This window comes from Vidua chalybeata, chromosome 6 (genome assembly GCF_026979565.1).
Source record: "Vidua chalybeata isolate OUT-0048 chromosome 6, bVidCha1 merged haplotype, whole genome shotgun sequence".
Classification (NCBI taxonomy): Eukaryota; Metazoa; Chordata; class Aves; order Passeriformes; family Viduidae; genus Vidua; species Vidua chalybeata.
This window is the reverse complement of record NC_071535.1, coordinates 14511171-14526306: the sequence shown is the minus strand read 5'-3', so window position 1 is coordinate 14526306 and position 15136 is coordinate 14511171. Positions and strand designations below refer to the sequence as shown.

Sequence of the window (15136 nt, the reverse complement as noted above, 5' to 3'; positions counted from 1 at the left end):
CTCCAAAGCTATCTTCTAAAGATAACACAAACCTGCTGTATTTTAAAGGCATTTCATTTCAATGAATTATTTCTTCGTTATTTCCCTTTCAATTTACAGATCAGGGCTCAGCAGTACCTTGCAAATGATGATTCATAAAACAGGAGAAGCCAGTTATCATCTTCCTGAAGGAAAATATGTCAAACTCTGATGAGGACAATTGCTGAAGCATCACAGAGCCTTCGATGACCTTGTTTGGGTTCAATGAGCACAACACAAGCAACAGTGTTTGCGCAAACTATGCTCCCTAGTCAAAAAATAAATCTGAATTTCTTTAGTCCCCTTTTTTTACCTACTGCATACCCCCAGATCACGTTTCAAAAGTTATATATGTGACCTTAAACCCAAACTTCATGGAAGGGATCTCAGCAGTCCCAGTCTGGCAAACATTTTGGGGCTGTAAAAGCTGATATCGTGTCTTGAGCGCAGCCACACTCCCAACAGACTCTCTCTGTCAACTTCACCGACTGTCCCTTATCTCCAACCCTTCTGCTGCACACCACTGTAGGGATATTTTGGCTTCCTTTCTCCTGCCTTACATCAAGGAGTTCCCCATCCTGGCCTGCTGCTCACAAAACAATTTATCAGGCCTAATTTCATTGCACTGGGCTCTCACCCTTGGGCCCCCCCGGCACGCTGTGGTGCTGGCAGCAGGCAGGAGGGGAGGCGTGGGCTTGCTCTGGAGAAAAGCGCGGGAATGGGCTGATCTTGGCGCCCTTCACCAGCTGGCTGCTGCCAGAACCGTCAGTCATGGCTCTCCTGCAGCAGGCCACTGACTTCTATTTCCCCTTTCACTAGAATTCAAATGCTTGAAACTTCAAGACACTTGATAGCTTTAACACTTCCATATCTCTGGCAAATTTAATGCAAAGCAGAAAATAAGTGTAAAAGTTATTAGGAGCTAAAAGATACAGACACACTGCCTGTCACAACCATCTCACTACATTATGAAATAAAAGTAACCTTGTAAAAACCTTACCAAAATCCTGGGAAATCTGGTAAAAAGGGTAGGTAAAAGTCTGTGGTGATTCCATTAAAGTTCCCTGATGGGTCCCCAGCATGGCAACCACAATCCAGCCTGGCCTCCACTGGGCGTTAGAACAGCAATTCAGCGCAGTTGGCAGCACGAGCAAGTCTGGCACGAAGAGAAACCAGTGGCTTCCTCCTTACTAAGGCAGGAGGAAGCACAGGACTTCCTCTCTGCCTCCTCCTGTGCTGCGGGAGTGAGTGAAAGAGGAGATGGCAATCCAAAGATATATCAGTGCAGGGAAAAAAAAAATAAAAAAAAAGAAAGAAAAGAAACGCAGAGCAGGGCATGCTACCACTGTTTAAAACGTGGGTGAGATTTAAATAGCAATAATCCCCAGAAACTATCTAGTTCAGGTCATCAACTAACAAGCTGGTTAATTCCTGTAAGGATTAATGCTTGAAATTATTATGCCTGACAGATGTTTGCTGAATGGTAACTGAATATACAGAATGAAGACCAGCAAGAAGTAAAAGTGCAGGCAGGTACGTCAGAGCTGAGATTTTACAAATCATTAACTCATGGTCTAACATAATAATAATTTTCCTTATCTTCCACTTCTTTTTTTACTCTCAAGGTCTCTAGCAGGAAATTCCCTTCACAGACTGACACACTAATCTAGATTCTGCTCTCAGTTACAATCACGCAAGACAAAAAGGTGGTTAGCTGATATTTTCAGGAAATACCTCTGCTGCACAATTTGGCTGAATGGAATATACTTTGCAGGCATTACCTGTCCCTCATGACACAGCACATGATGAATTCTCCTTTCCTAATTCCCCAAAACTGTTGGAAAATATAAGGCACCATTCTCCCTTGATTAATTAAGATTCTGCTGGGTACTCCTGCTTTTAGGCATTCAATAAAACCCACTGGTTTGGTGAATTTAGCCCACTACCATTTGCATCATCCTAATGGTGTAGATCTAATACACTCCAGGACCAAAACAGGTGCCACTTACTCACCTTGGTGTAAATCCAAAGCAAGTCCATAAGGGCAACAATCTCTCAGCTTTTTTAGTTGCTGTATGACATACTTTATACTACACTGAGCAGCATTTCTAGAATTACAACTAATATGGAGGAGAGGTGGAGAAATCAGTGAAAGCAAAACATGGGGGGAAAAGCTGGTTTGAATTCCACCTCCAAATTAGAAGCTACAGATAAAAACAGGGATAAAACTGTGAGCCTCTCCATCTATTTTGGAATCAAGCAGCACAAGGGAAGAGCATGGGAAAAAACTGAAGAGAGGAACAAAGATGGACAAAATCCTACGCAGAAGAACAACAGTGGAATAGAAAATGTTTATCAAGCTAATCTGTGAAGTTGCTAATACAGAGAATTAACTGAAGACCATAGCCTCAGAGAGGCTGTCACCCCCATGTGCAGTGGTGACCTCAGCTCAGCCAACCAAACAGAATTTTGGTGAAAATAAAACACCCAAGGGACAGAAGAGGAACATCTTAAGAGTTAGTACAATCAGTTAGTGCTGATAGTACCTCTAGAGAGGGAACTGATATATCAGCTATTTTCCAACTGTCTTGTTAGCCTTTTGCTAACATGAATAATTTTTAGAACTATATGAATATCTCAAAATACATCAGGATAAGAACATCTCGAAACACATTAAACTATATGATGCCTAGGGGACGTAAACTGGAGACTGGTCCACTTATCTGAAAGTCAAATCGTGGTTGTTTTAGAATGTGTGGCTTGAATGGGGGGTTTTAAATGCCTATAAGTGAACCCCTTTATCACTTTTCCCTTGCTCTCTCTCTCTTGTGTTATATCCACAGTTACTGCAAATTTGCCATAGTCCTGATTAAAAAATTTAAATTAATATTAAAAAAAAAAGCACTGAAACTAGTAGTAGGAAGTAGAGCATAACATCAGCTATGCATAGCAGCTTCTAAAACAAGGTAAGAATCAGTCTCTTTGGATGACTAATCTAGAAGGCAAAGGAGCTCCTCTGGTGAGTAGAGACAGCCACAAACTAGAGACAGCAATGAGAGGATCAAACTAACAGTAAAAAAATGCAGTATTCCCACAAGACTTTCTGTAACTTAGTATAACAACGTATTTAAAATAGATAAATACCACATTAACACTTGAGCATAATTCCCTTTAGAGTGAACTTGATTTTACATTTTTCCATATTTTTTAAGGAAACCAGGTTCCTTAACCAGCAAAATATTCCAAATGTCCCCACAACATCTGACCTGCCATTCTCTTTTTTTTCCCATACAAAGAAGTCCATTTTCAGTTTCAGCAAGGGATGAAACTTTTTCCCACTCTTCTGGCCAACTATCATTTCTGTTTTCTGTGGTAGCGGAAAGCATTTGAATGGCCCCTTCTTCGGGCTGACATGTCTAAGTTCAAACATGGATTCAGTTTCATCTGTAACTGTGGCAACATCTGCTGTAGCTGTAACTCTTGTAACACATCTGTTGGATGGTCTTATTTTAACTCATAGCCCGTGGGCACTGTGAAAGAAACATTTCTGCAACCCCAGTGCAGCCCACGGAGTTAAATGACTACACTGTCCTACTGATTAATCTACTGTAAGTGATACTCTGGGCAGACTGGCCTCATTGCCACTAACAGTCTGCATCTTCAAGCAGGCAGTGATGTATTTGTTCTCCAACTGCTCAGGAGACAGACATCGTCACCCCAGCAGGGTTGCAAGGGTTATAAATTATAGTGTTGTCTGAGCTCTGACAAAGAGCTATGAAACTCCTCAGATAGGAAACAGAGCAGCAGTATAAAAATCTTTTTTCAACCATAGCAACTGTGTTATATATTCTTACTACTCTACAGAACATATTTCTAACTATGATTTAGTTGTGAATTAGAATAACATTGGTATAAAGGGACTGTCAGTGCAAGTGCTTCTCACCAAAGAATCTGGTTTGGAATTGCTGTGAAAGGACCTTTCAGGAAAGAAACGCTCACATCAAGCAATCAGGTTGTCCTAAGTACTGGGCTCAGAGGTTCTGGCAGGGATAGCACAGACAGGTGTCAAGCTCTTGATCTCTCTTTCTGGTTTTACACAGTTTCACTCTGTGTAAATAATGAATCGTTATGAAGAACCTAATCATTATGCACAGCCCAATAATTCAGGTGTCCCACCTAGCAAGCTGAGCATCTTAAAGTTCTGGCTTAGGTCACCATTATGCTCTGTTCCATTCAGCAAGGAAAAACAACAACAACAAAAAAAAGGATTTTGATTTACCAGTCAGCATTAATAGAAACAATCACATCAAACCAAACTCTGAAAAATGTCAGATCTGATCTGAGCAAGACTAAAAGAACCAAGAAGTAGGTTACCTGCTGATACAGTTGCTTAACTGCGAAAAACATCTATTTGCAAATCCCCAAACTAAGGTGTAACCTGCTAGTAGCAATAAGAGCACTTCACAAATACCAGTGATAGCTGACACGGGAAGGGCACTATAGAAAACAATAACCTGCAGAGCACTGAAGCACATCCAGGTAGATTCCTCAGCACTGACTAACTACAATAACTAACTAACGCTTCAACAATAAAAGGACTTAAAAAAAAAAAAGGGGGACTGTGACGTTTTAAGTATTGGGATTAAACGTGCCGACATAATTACTTATAAAAGTGGTTTTAATAAACACCTTCAGCTCTTTCATCAGACAGCAAATACTACTTCACTCTGCAGACCACAATGACAGCACCAGCTCTCCTCCATCATGAGGTATTCACAGAATCACAGAATGGCTGAGCTTGGAAGGCACTACTGGAGCTCATCTAATCCAACCTCCCTGCTCAGTCTGGGTTGCCTGGTAAAGAATGTTACTCAGGATTGTGTCCAGATGGCTTTTGAGCCTCTGTATTATCACAATATGCAATAGCTGGACAAGCAAAAACCTGAGGGGAGAAACAAAATAACGCTGAAGGCAAAAATACCATTAGGGTTGCTGGTAGCTCCATCCCAAACAGGAATTTCTCTTGTAGAAAAAAACCAAACAAAACCAAACCAACCAAACCAACCAAAAGAACATCCCCCCAAAACAAACAAACAACAAAAAAACCCTAACAAACAAAAAATCCCAAACAAACAAACAAAAAACCAACCCAAAAATGCTTAAAAAATATTTTCCTTTTTGTTAGGCTGCAGACATTTTCTGTAGATTGGCATTTCACACTAGCAGCTCAACTAATGGAGTCGGAAGGTTTATAATCTGAGAAGACAAGGGAAAATCCCAGGCTCTGGTAAAGCCAAGGGCAATACTGTCACAGAGCCAAGATTTCTACCCTGACTCCTGTGGACTTAAAAGACAAGGTAACAAGTAAATTTTTCCTTGGGTGCTCTCTTAATCTGGAGATCTAAATTAATGTGCATCTGTGGTGTTTACTGAGCCAGTGTTATTAGCCAGTGTTAAAGTCTAGTACTTCACACAAAGCCTGTGCTTAACCTGCTGCACCTATAGACCAATTCTGCTGACTTACATAAGAAACATCACCTACATTTGCCAACTGCTGTCATTTGCCATTCACTACCAAAGACTCAAGTGCTCATGCAAAGACTCTTGCATTAAGAAAAATCAGTCATCTAAGCTAAAGGAAATGCACAGCCTGGGGAAGAACTGACAGCTTCAAAACCAACAGAAATTATTTCTTTTATTTAGTCACGGAAACTTTAAGGTAGGAGGATATTTTCTCACATGACCCAGTCTTTGCATGTAACTGACTTGAAAATGCAGTGGGTACATCAGTGCTTGTACACTTTCCACCTTCAGCTTCCTTGAACTCCTTCAGGCTGTACCTACAGCCTGGATAAAGACCAGCTGTTACATCTCTAACTACTCCTCGGTCAGAAACAACACATGTTCTTATGATACAATTGCCTCATTATAATGGCAGGAAAATAACACAAGCATGTAATGCTTTAAATCATGTTAACACTTCCATGTGAGACGGAGATAAAACACAGCCAAAAGTAATCCCTACACTTTTTTCACTGTTTAATTTATTATTGCTGTTGTGTCAGTCCAGATGAGTGAGTAGGCGAGTCAGTGTGAGAGATAACTTTTTAGGGTGAAAAACTCCAATGTTGGTTTTTAAATAAAATAGTACCCAGATCCACTGTGGGTGGTTTACTCTGTTGCACCTGTGACACCCTCCCACCTGGTACCTACAACACGGCTGCCACACTCATCAAGTGGGATAAGATGTTAGTGTCCCATTTCACAGATGAAGACACTGGTGCTCTCAGCAACATCTATGTTTCAAATGCAGCCTTTGACAGACCCAACATCACTGGTCCCATTTTAAACCTCTGACTGTACATGCTCCTCCAAGATCACAGAGCAAACTTGTGGCAGGCAAAGCTGCATTAAGGGAGGTTTAGACTGGACATTAGGAAGCACTTCCTGCCCAACAGGGTGGTCAAACACTGCAATAGGCCTCCTAGAGAGGCAGTCAATGCCCCAAGCCTGTCAGTGTTTGAGGCATTCAATGCCCTTAATAATGTGCTTTAACTTTTGCTCAGCCTCGAAGTGGTCAGGCAGTTGCACCAGGTGATTGTTGTAGGTCCCTTTAATTCTTACTAAAATCATAATCAACCACAAGGGGAGCAGCAGGTAGCCTTATGTAAAGTGTGTCTAGGATTCCCTGGTGACAGGCACTAAATCTACTACATATAACAGTAAGTTCTCCAGCACAAGCTGTCCCACATGGGGCTCTCATTCAGGTGGTGCTCCCAAGTATTTCTATCATGTTTCTCAAAAGGCTTTCTGCATAGCACAACTGTAACAGCAGCTATTTCACCTTTCAATGCCACTAAATAAACACTAATCAAGAACAAAACAAACAAGCCACAGCATGACACCTGAGTTCCAGTGAAATTACAATCTCCAGGTTCTCCCAGTTTCTTGCTATCTCTTAATTTCTTCCAGTATGTTTTTTATGCACCTGTTCAATGACATCCCAAGGCTGAGACTGCCCTGTAATCCTCAGTCTGTTATAGTCACAGCAGAAATTCCCTTGAAATTCCTTGATATGAAGGACTTCATATCAAGTCCATGAACTTTGTTTAAATATAACATAGAAAAAAAGCTTGTAGCAGCAGAGACATTAAAAGTCAGTTCTGTTTAAGGCAAAGAAATATTTCCACACCCCCTTGAAACCAATGCACTTTCCTTGAAATACAGTTAAGCTGTGTGCACAGACAGAGACGTGAAAGATTGTTTATTAACCTGATATGGGGGGCCAGTGAGAACCACCACCCCTGTTAGACCTACCATTCTTTCCTCAGCATTGAGGTGGGGCCACTTCAGATACCTGAAGTTAAATACCCCAGGGCTCTACTCTCTGAGCAGTTTTTTCTGTAATTCAGGCAGTACCATCCTGTGATACATTTTATTAGCAATACAGGAACATATGATAAGCAACAGCTCAGGCTAATTTAAGTCTATGAAGCAGTGAATCCACAGCAATGTCTGATACCCAGCGTGTTGCAGAGTCATCAGTCCTTGTGGAAGGCAAGGACTGACTTGGAGCTCCAGCTCTGCAGAAGTGTGTAAGGAGCAATCCTTATGTAAGGATCTTCACTTTCAGTTTAAAAGGCTCCATTTCCTTAATACTTCAACTGCTATGCCCTCAACAAACACTGGAAAACAAACAAGAGTAAACTTTCAAACTAAAGAACAAGACTGTGTTTAAGTTGATACTGACAACACTGCAGCTAATTATGGAAATATTATAAGAAAAGTCTGCATATGCCAATATCAGCCTCAGGCAATAAAATTGTATTTCAGACCAAAATGTAAGCAAAATTTAAGGCTGTGACATTTGGGCCCTATAACTAATCATTATCAGGCCGTTTTAAACACTGCATTTGATGGCAACTGATGACACAATGACACTTTTCATTTTTTCTCGTGTCACTTCAGACCATTTTAACCAATATTAACTGAAGGCACTAAATTCCTATCATTCAGTTGTTTGTAGAGCAGACTTGCATGATCAAAAGGGACCCTGACCACCTGTTTTGCATGTTTTAATTTCACAGAATTGCAGCCTGAAGAAGCTGAGACATTACTGACCATCAGTAAGCACTAAAAGGTATTTTCCTTCTAGAGTAAGAGTATTCCACTTACTGCAGTCCAAAGATAGTAAGACGGTTTTTTCAGCCAGACTCAAAGAGATATTAAAGGACATGGTATTTTTTCCTGTTGATCTCAGGAGCCTGATACCTTTGCCTTCATACAGAAAATGTGCCAAGCAAAAAACTCTCTTGCCAGTTGCACCCTCCGTTAACATTCCTGGAGCTCAAGAATTTTTCCTGCTACAATGTGTTATTTTCATTTCACAAGCCTGAATTACCAGGATTCACACTTGGCCCACAATCCTTACATGGAGATACACAACCCAGTTAATAAGGGGGCCCTTTCTAAGGACACTGTTGTACCTATCTATGGTAGAATATGTTTGAGAGGACAGGTCAAAGCTGTGCCACAAAACCCCATTTGCAGCTGAAAAGGACTAACACTTAAAAACCTCAAATCAAAACAGAAATCCAGTATCTTGTCATTGCTACAAATGATCTGGGATTTGTCCTGCTAGAACACATTATTTTGAGTCAGAATGAATGGTCACTGCTTTTGCTTGGTTTCATGGGAATTATGCTTATTTGATGGCAGTCTTGAAAATGTTGGTCAATTTTGTCAAAATAAAATAAAACTAAAGACACTAGCTGAGATCATAGCCCTTCTGTACTTGTGCAAATGTGTGCCTGTCAGAACAAAGACAGGAGTTACGCACTGGAGATGCAGGGATGTAAAAACAAAGCACTCTGTGACCAGGCCAGCTCAGGAAATCAGATCTACAGAGCTGTGTTCCTTAATTGATTTAAAGTATACACTGAACTGTACCAAGACTTTCTGTTCCCATGTTCAAAATGCAATGTATCATATCAGTGTTACTTGTACTCTTTGAAGTTGTAAGGCAGATGCCAGTTCAGGGGCATTTACTCAGAAACTCCTTCTCCCCTTCTCTTTACAGCTTCATTTGCACCAAACACATTATTCCCAAATGGAGGCTGTCAAATATGAATGTATCACTCAGTCACTGATCTAAAAACTTGGGAAAATTAGCAAGCGTCTGATTTTAGACTTGCTTTTCCCTGTTGGGCTGTTTCTACAAAATTTGCAGGAACTTAATTACCTTGGAGCTGTTCTCCTTATGTCATACTTGGCTGAAACTGGGAAATGGCAAAAAAAATATTACATAAGGGACACACACCAAGACTCATGTGTATACATATATTAAGTTATGGCAAAAAACCTTGCTTCCAACAGATGCCAGTTATCTTTCTGAAGCTGCAATGCAGGTGTGGAGCATCCCCTCAGGCAGAGAAATTGCTCTCCAAAGTCATGTGCATGCAGGTACAGCCACATTCTGAAGCCAAGCATCCACAAGTGTATACAACAGTTTTGAGGATGATTTGTAAGCCACAGAAAAGTGGAGGAGCACAAAAAATGGCTTATTCCCAAAGAAATGTCAATGAGGTTAGTCCAGTGAGGTTAGTGCACAAAGACCCCACAGAGGACATGTGCCAGGAACAGACTTGGAGGTATGGTACAAGTCCTGACCAAGGTGAGAGGGAAAGGAGGAGCAATTAAATATGGCTGAAGGGAACAACTCAACTATCAGAAGAAATACAAGAGAGGCAAGCACCACAATACCACACCCTGAATAGCAGCTAGTTCTGTCTTCCTTGGGAATTTGAGGGGACTCCGGATCTGATGATTCACAAACAACATGGAAACAGCACTGGGTGTAGAGGAAAGCTGCTTTTATAGAGGGACCATCGGCATTGTCAGACTCCATTTCCTGACAAGTAGTTTGCAGGGAACAATGCTGCTGTGACTCACCAAAAGATGTTTGTTTCTTGTGGAACAAAGAGTTGCCACAAGACTGGTTGCAATAAGTTACATTTCCTTGAGATCCAACTGGCTCACACATTTGGCAGCCACAGACTCTGCCAAGCTGATGTGCATTTCAACAACTGCAGATTTGAGACACTTCCAGGAAAAGAAGAAAAACATTTGAAGGCAACCAATCAGCTTTTAAAGTTTTGTGGTATTTTAAAAATTCTTTCCCCAGAAAACAAGCACTGTGTACAAAGATTTTCAGATTACATACACCATGCCAAGGGCTGAAAAGTAACATCCACAACTAGCAGCAAGGAAGTGGCAAGAGTAGCATAGTGATTTTATTTTTCGTTAATTATTCAAGATGGCCAGGCTTAGATTTGAGGCAAAGGAGAAGACAGGCATCCTTGCTCTGATAAACTTGCAAAATAAAGCAGTGTCTTGCAACCATAATGTTCACAATTAGTCATCATATACATGCACAATTCCTGCAGAGTTCAGTCTGTTAACCTATTTGAGTAGATCTATTTCTACAAATAAAATTTTCCTGGACAAAGATCTAAACTCACACAAGGCCAAACCAATAAGGATGTGCGAATAAAAGAAATGGCAGAAAACAGTGTATGAGAAACCAAAGCCTTAGTATACCTTGGGGTGTGGGGGAACTTTACATACAGAAGTTACACAGAATGTTAGTTGCTCTTATAATAGAAAAACTGGGAAACTTTCTGTTTAGGAAGAAAACGTGACACAAGGTCAGACCCCCTTAAGGGGAATCAGAGCCAAGCTACGATGTATCCAATAGGTTTGAAGGGGAGAAAAGTGGGAAGGGAGAAGAGGAACAAGGACCTTACAAACCGCAGTAGAGTCCTGGCAGTGGGGATCTACAGATGAAGAAATGTGACAGTAACGCTGAGCAGCTGCCTTTGGCAAAAGCCTGACATCTATCTGAGGAAGAAAGTTGCAGAATGCACCTAAGTGCTGAGCCAGACTGGCATTCGTTCGCAGATGCGATTTTCTGAAAGAAGCTAAATAAAAGGCTTTGCCCGTTTACCGTCTGTTACTTAGGGAGATATGCTGCAGTTACTGCAGCTACGATATTACGTGTATCAGGAGTAGACAGGGAGCCCTCGTAGTACCCATGGAGCTGTCCTGGCAAGGACAAGCTCTGCCGGCGCTCCCGCTCTGCGGCCCCGGCCGTGCCCGCTACCGCCGTTACACGGGCGGCCGGCGCGGGGGCCGAGCGGGGACCGGGCTGTCCCGGCGGCGTTTTGCCCCGGCGCGCCGAGCAACAGGAGGCGGGTCTGGAGCCGGGCGAGCTGACAGCGAGCCCCGCCGAGCCCGCCTGCCCGGCGGGACGGACGGCACGGCACGGCACGGCACGGTGCAGTCCCAGGCGCCGCCGCCTCGTCGTTTCTCCCTCCCGCAGCCCCCCCAGCACCGGCAACAGGCCCCGAGCAGCGCAGCAGGGCCCGTCCCACTCACCGCCGCGGCACCGCCGCCGCTTCCCCCGCGGGCAGCCCCAGGGCCGCGCTGCCGCTCCCCCGCCGCGCTGCGGCCGCTCGGGCGCTCGCTCAGCCTCGGCGGGGCCGCCCGGCACCGGCCCCGCCGCTCCGGGGGCTGCGCGGAGGGCCCGCCCTCGCCGCCGCGGCCCGGCCCGGCGGGCGGTGTTATGTAACCCGGGCCGGCCCGCCCTGCGAGCGCCGCCGGCCGCGGAGCCCCCGCCGAGGGCAGCGGGGCCGGGCTGTCCTTGCGCGGCGGGCGGACGAACGCGGGCGCCAGGTGAGCACCGCACTCTGCTATTTGTAGCAGAGTAAAATGCAGCAGAAGAGGAGAAGCGGAGTCTCTCACAGTGTCGTGTTCGGGGGGACTCGGAGCTCTGGGAGTCACCAAACACTAGGCGACGGGCGACAAACCCCGGGCGATCCTTGCACGTGCCGGTAGCTCCGGCGATCCGTGCCAACAAGTGGGGAAGTCTCTTAACGTTTCTTTCGCATGGCCAGCAAGCAGGCAGACTGCATCTCAGCAGTTACACGTGCATTAAACAACCCCAGCTCATCACTGGCAGTGCCAACAGGAATTCATTTGGATGCATGAAGTTTTGGGGGAAAAAAAATCAACGAAAACTTAGGAAACAAAACCTGTTTCCACTGTAGTACTGATTCAAGCACAAAGGCTACTGCGTGTGCTCAATTATGCAAGAAAATCAGAAGCAAAAAGAGCAGCAGTGGAGGTGCATTGCCAGCCACAGTGTCGGTTCTATAGCCCAGCGAGAGAAGCCGGAGTCATCAACATCTTTTGCTCCATCTGCAGCATCAGAAAGTTGTAATCATATGAGCCTGTAGGCTAAGCCACTGGGAGGGAAGGAGGAAAGAACGAACAGCTTCTTCATATTTGAACAATAATATTATGTAAACAAACTGAATGAGCATGTAAAAAGCTTGTATTTCATAAAGCACTAAACCATCCTCTTTGGCAGGGGTTATCTTGCTGCCCTCTGCTGCTGGGAAGTTGGGCGGTTCATCTGCCTAACGAGCAGAAAAACGGGCTATTTGCGATGAAAATTTCTGATTACACCTAACAGTTCTGTGGCCAAGAGCCTCGAGATACATAGTTCAAAAGTGAAGGGTGAGCTCCCAGTTCTGCGAGAGGCAGGGGACGACACCTAAGGCCGGGCGGGATGGCTGCTTCACCAGCAGCGTTCTCTGGGCTTTCATGGGCTCACTTCTGCCTACAGCCAGCGAGGTGATCTGCCATCCATGTGCCAACACACTCTTAACTGGAATGGCTCTGTACTTATATTGCTCCCAAAGCATTAGGAATCCCTGTCTCTCACCAGCAGTGGAAAAGGTCACAGGAAATAACTTCATGGTAAGGATTGCACTTTTACAGCTGGTTCTGACCTTGAAGCTTCAACTGCCCACAGTGTATACTGTAGTGGAACAATCTGGGGTGACTATGACCTTTTAAATTGTCACTGAGAGGGCAACTGAATGCTGTAATCTCTTTCTGTTACTAGGCAAGCCTTTCATCTAACTTGGAAAATAATTTATTTGCTAGTTTGGCTTTGACAGACTATTTATTTGGAGGAAGTTCATAAAGACAATGTGTAAAATTGAATCTATGCCTATGCAACTGCCCTTGCCCATAGTAATTCAGAGCTGACTATCTCTCAATGACCTTTGGAATAGTGTGAGGAAATGGATACAATCTAAAAGGGTTGCACTCCAAAGGAATGTGTCTAGAGTAGGTAGGTGACAGAGAATATAAAATCTTGTGAATTTGCCTTAAGAAAGCGGGCTCAGTTATCTTGGTGAGTAGACAAAGGAACGCTGTTAATAACAGCGATTAATTCCTTAGGAAATCGACCCCTAGGAAGTTACTTTGCATACCTAGACCTTTCAAACCCCTTGTATTCAGAAAGCTTGCTGGTGGGGGACAATACATCACTGAATCTAAAAATTGCTTGAATTAATCTCCTTTTCTGCATTTCCCCATGTGGAGGCTTTCATGGCTCTGATTCTACTCCCTCAAGCAGCTTGTACATGCTGAGTTAGAAAAATACCTACACACAGGCAAACAGCAGGCATAAAGTAAAGGAGCATTCAGTGCATTACTCAAACAATAAATAGCTGCCCACAAACCGCACCTAAATGACAAAGAAGAGGTTAGAATGACTGCAAGCAGTGTGGAAGAGTGGAGGGGCTTCTGAAAGAACAGCAGCCCTAGCTCTCTTTCTTTGGACGAAAGGAATATATTTTTAGAAGCAGTTAGCCTGGCCTATAAACCAAACCACAAGTATTTAGTCAGTGAATATATAGCATTTTCAGGCATTTCCTGTGATGAGCAGAATGCCCAAGAGACTGGGTGGAAAGCACCAAATAGTACAAAAGTGTTGGCATGGTTTACTACACAGGAAGGCCTGCATGATGTCTGTAGGCTATCAGAGAACCACTTAAAATGCTGCGGGTAGCTGCTCTCTCTTATTAGTGTAACACACCCATTTATTCATGCTCATAACTGATGACAAACTAGTATTACAAGATATTAGGATGTTTTCCTTTATGTTTGCTTGGGTACAGCAATACAAAATTGTTACTCAAATAATGAGTCACATGGCAGTCAGGGTGGGAGGGACAGCATTTGTTGACAGAGTAACATTTCTGTGCAGCATGCCAGTGACATATCTTTGGCATGAGAGGTTTCAATATTGGAGCTTCTCAGCATTTTTTGTGTGTTGTTTTATAGCTACAAGACGTTTCACATTGCTTGAGAGAAAGCTTTGGGGGTGGTGGGGGGAGTTGCTACACAAGAACTCTCTCCTCAGTAAGTGAGGAATCAAGAACTCTAAAAGCTGATGCCAAAGCAACATACCTTCAGGAGCACTAGGCCAAGGACCACACTGGCAAACCAGGCTAACTTCCTGTCTTTTAGAGACCACATGGACTTAAACCCAGCACTTCATATTCTCCCTGCTGCATATGCTGGACTCTACCTTTTGTCTGATTTGGCTTCACACCTAAGCACAGACTGACTACCTCCACAGGAAAGTGCAGCTTTGTGCTACTGGATCAGTCCTGACATCCTGTCACTTTCAGAGTTTAGCCAATTTTTTTTGTTGCATTAAATTTGGCAGAAAAATAACATCCTTTTCATCCCAACTGACCTCAGATATCAAGAGGGGCTGGGAAAAGCTGAGCTTATTCTGACTGAGAGCAAATTCAACTCTAAGGAACAGAAATGCAGGGCAAATGGGACACTGTAATTCCAATTATGTTCAATAAGAATTACCACATTTTCAAATTTACAAACTGTGTGATACACTCAAAATCTGATCACATCCAATGGACTCTCAATGCTAGCCTAGAAGTCCAGTCCCGATCAATTACTATCACAGCCAGGTGCAACACACTGTAGTTTACTGAGCAACACACAGTCAGGGTCGTAATGGAAAAGAAGGCTCCAGGGAGAACTTATAGCACCTCTCAGTATCTAAAGGGGGCCTCTTTGATGTGCTTGGAAGGTGTGAAGGAAGCAGCAGCGAAATGGAAGGCTGAAGGTTTAGGAAGATGCAGTGCTAACTTTTGTAACTAACAGCAATGCCCCCATTGGCACTCAGCAAATGAGCCAGGGGAAGCCAAAGACTCCATGAAAATCAGGATTTGAA

General features: G+C 43.5%; 1 protein-coding gene across 2 annotated transcripts in view; it reads right to left on the bottom strand.

The window, feature by feature from the left end:
- The window catches only part of SYNE3 (spectrin repeat containing nuclear envelope family member 3), a 56471-nt gene extending 44937 nt beyond the window's left edge, over nt 1-11534 (bottom strand). For both annotated transcript variants that reach the window (XM_053946415.1, XM_053946416.1), the window contains exon 1: nt 11455-11534. The gene's annotated coding sequence lies outside the window, so the exon portion shown is untranslated. The remainder of the gene's footprint in view (nt 1-11454) is intronic.
- Nucleotides 11535-15136: the final 3602 nt, after the last annotated feature.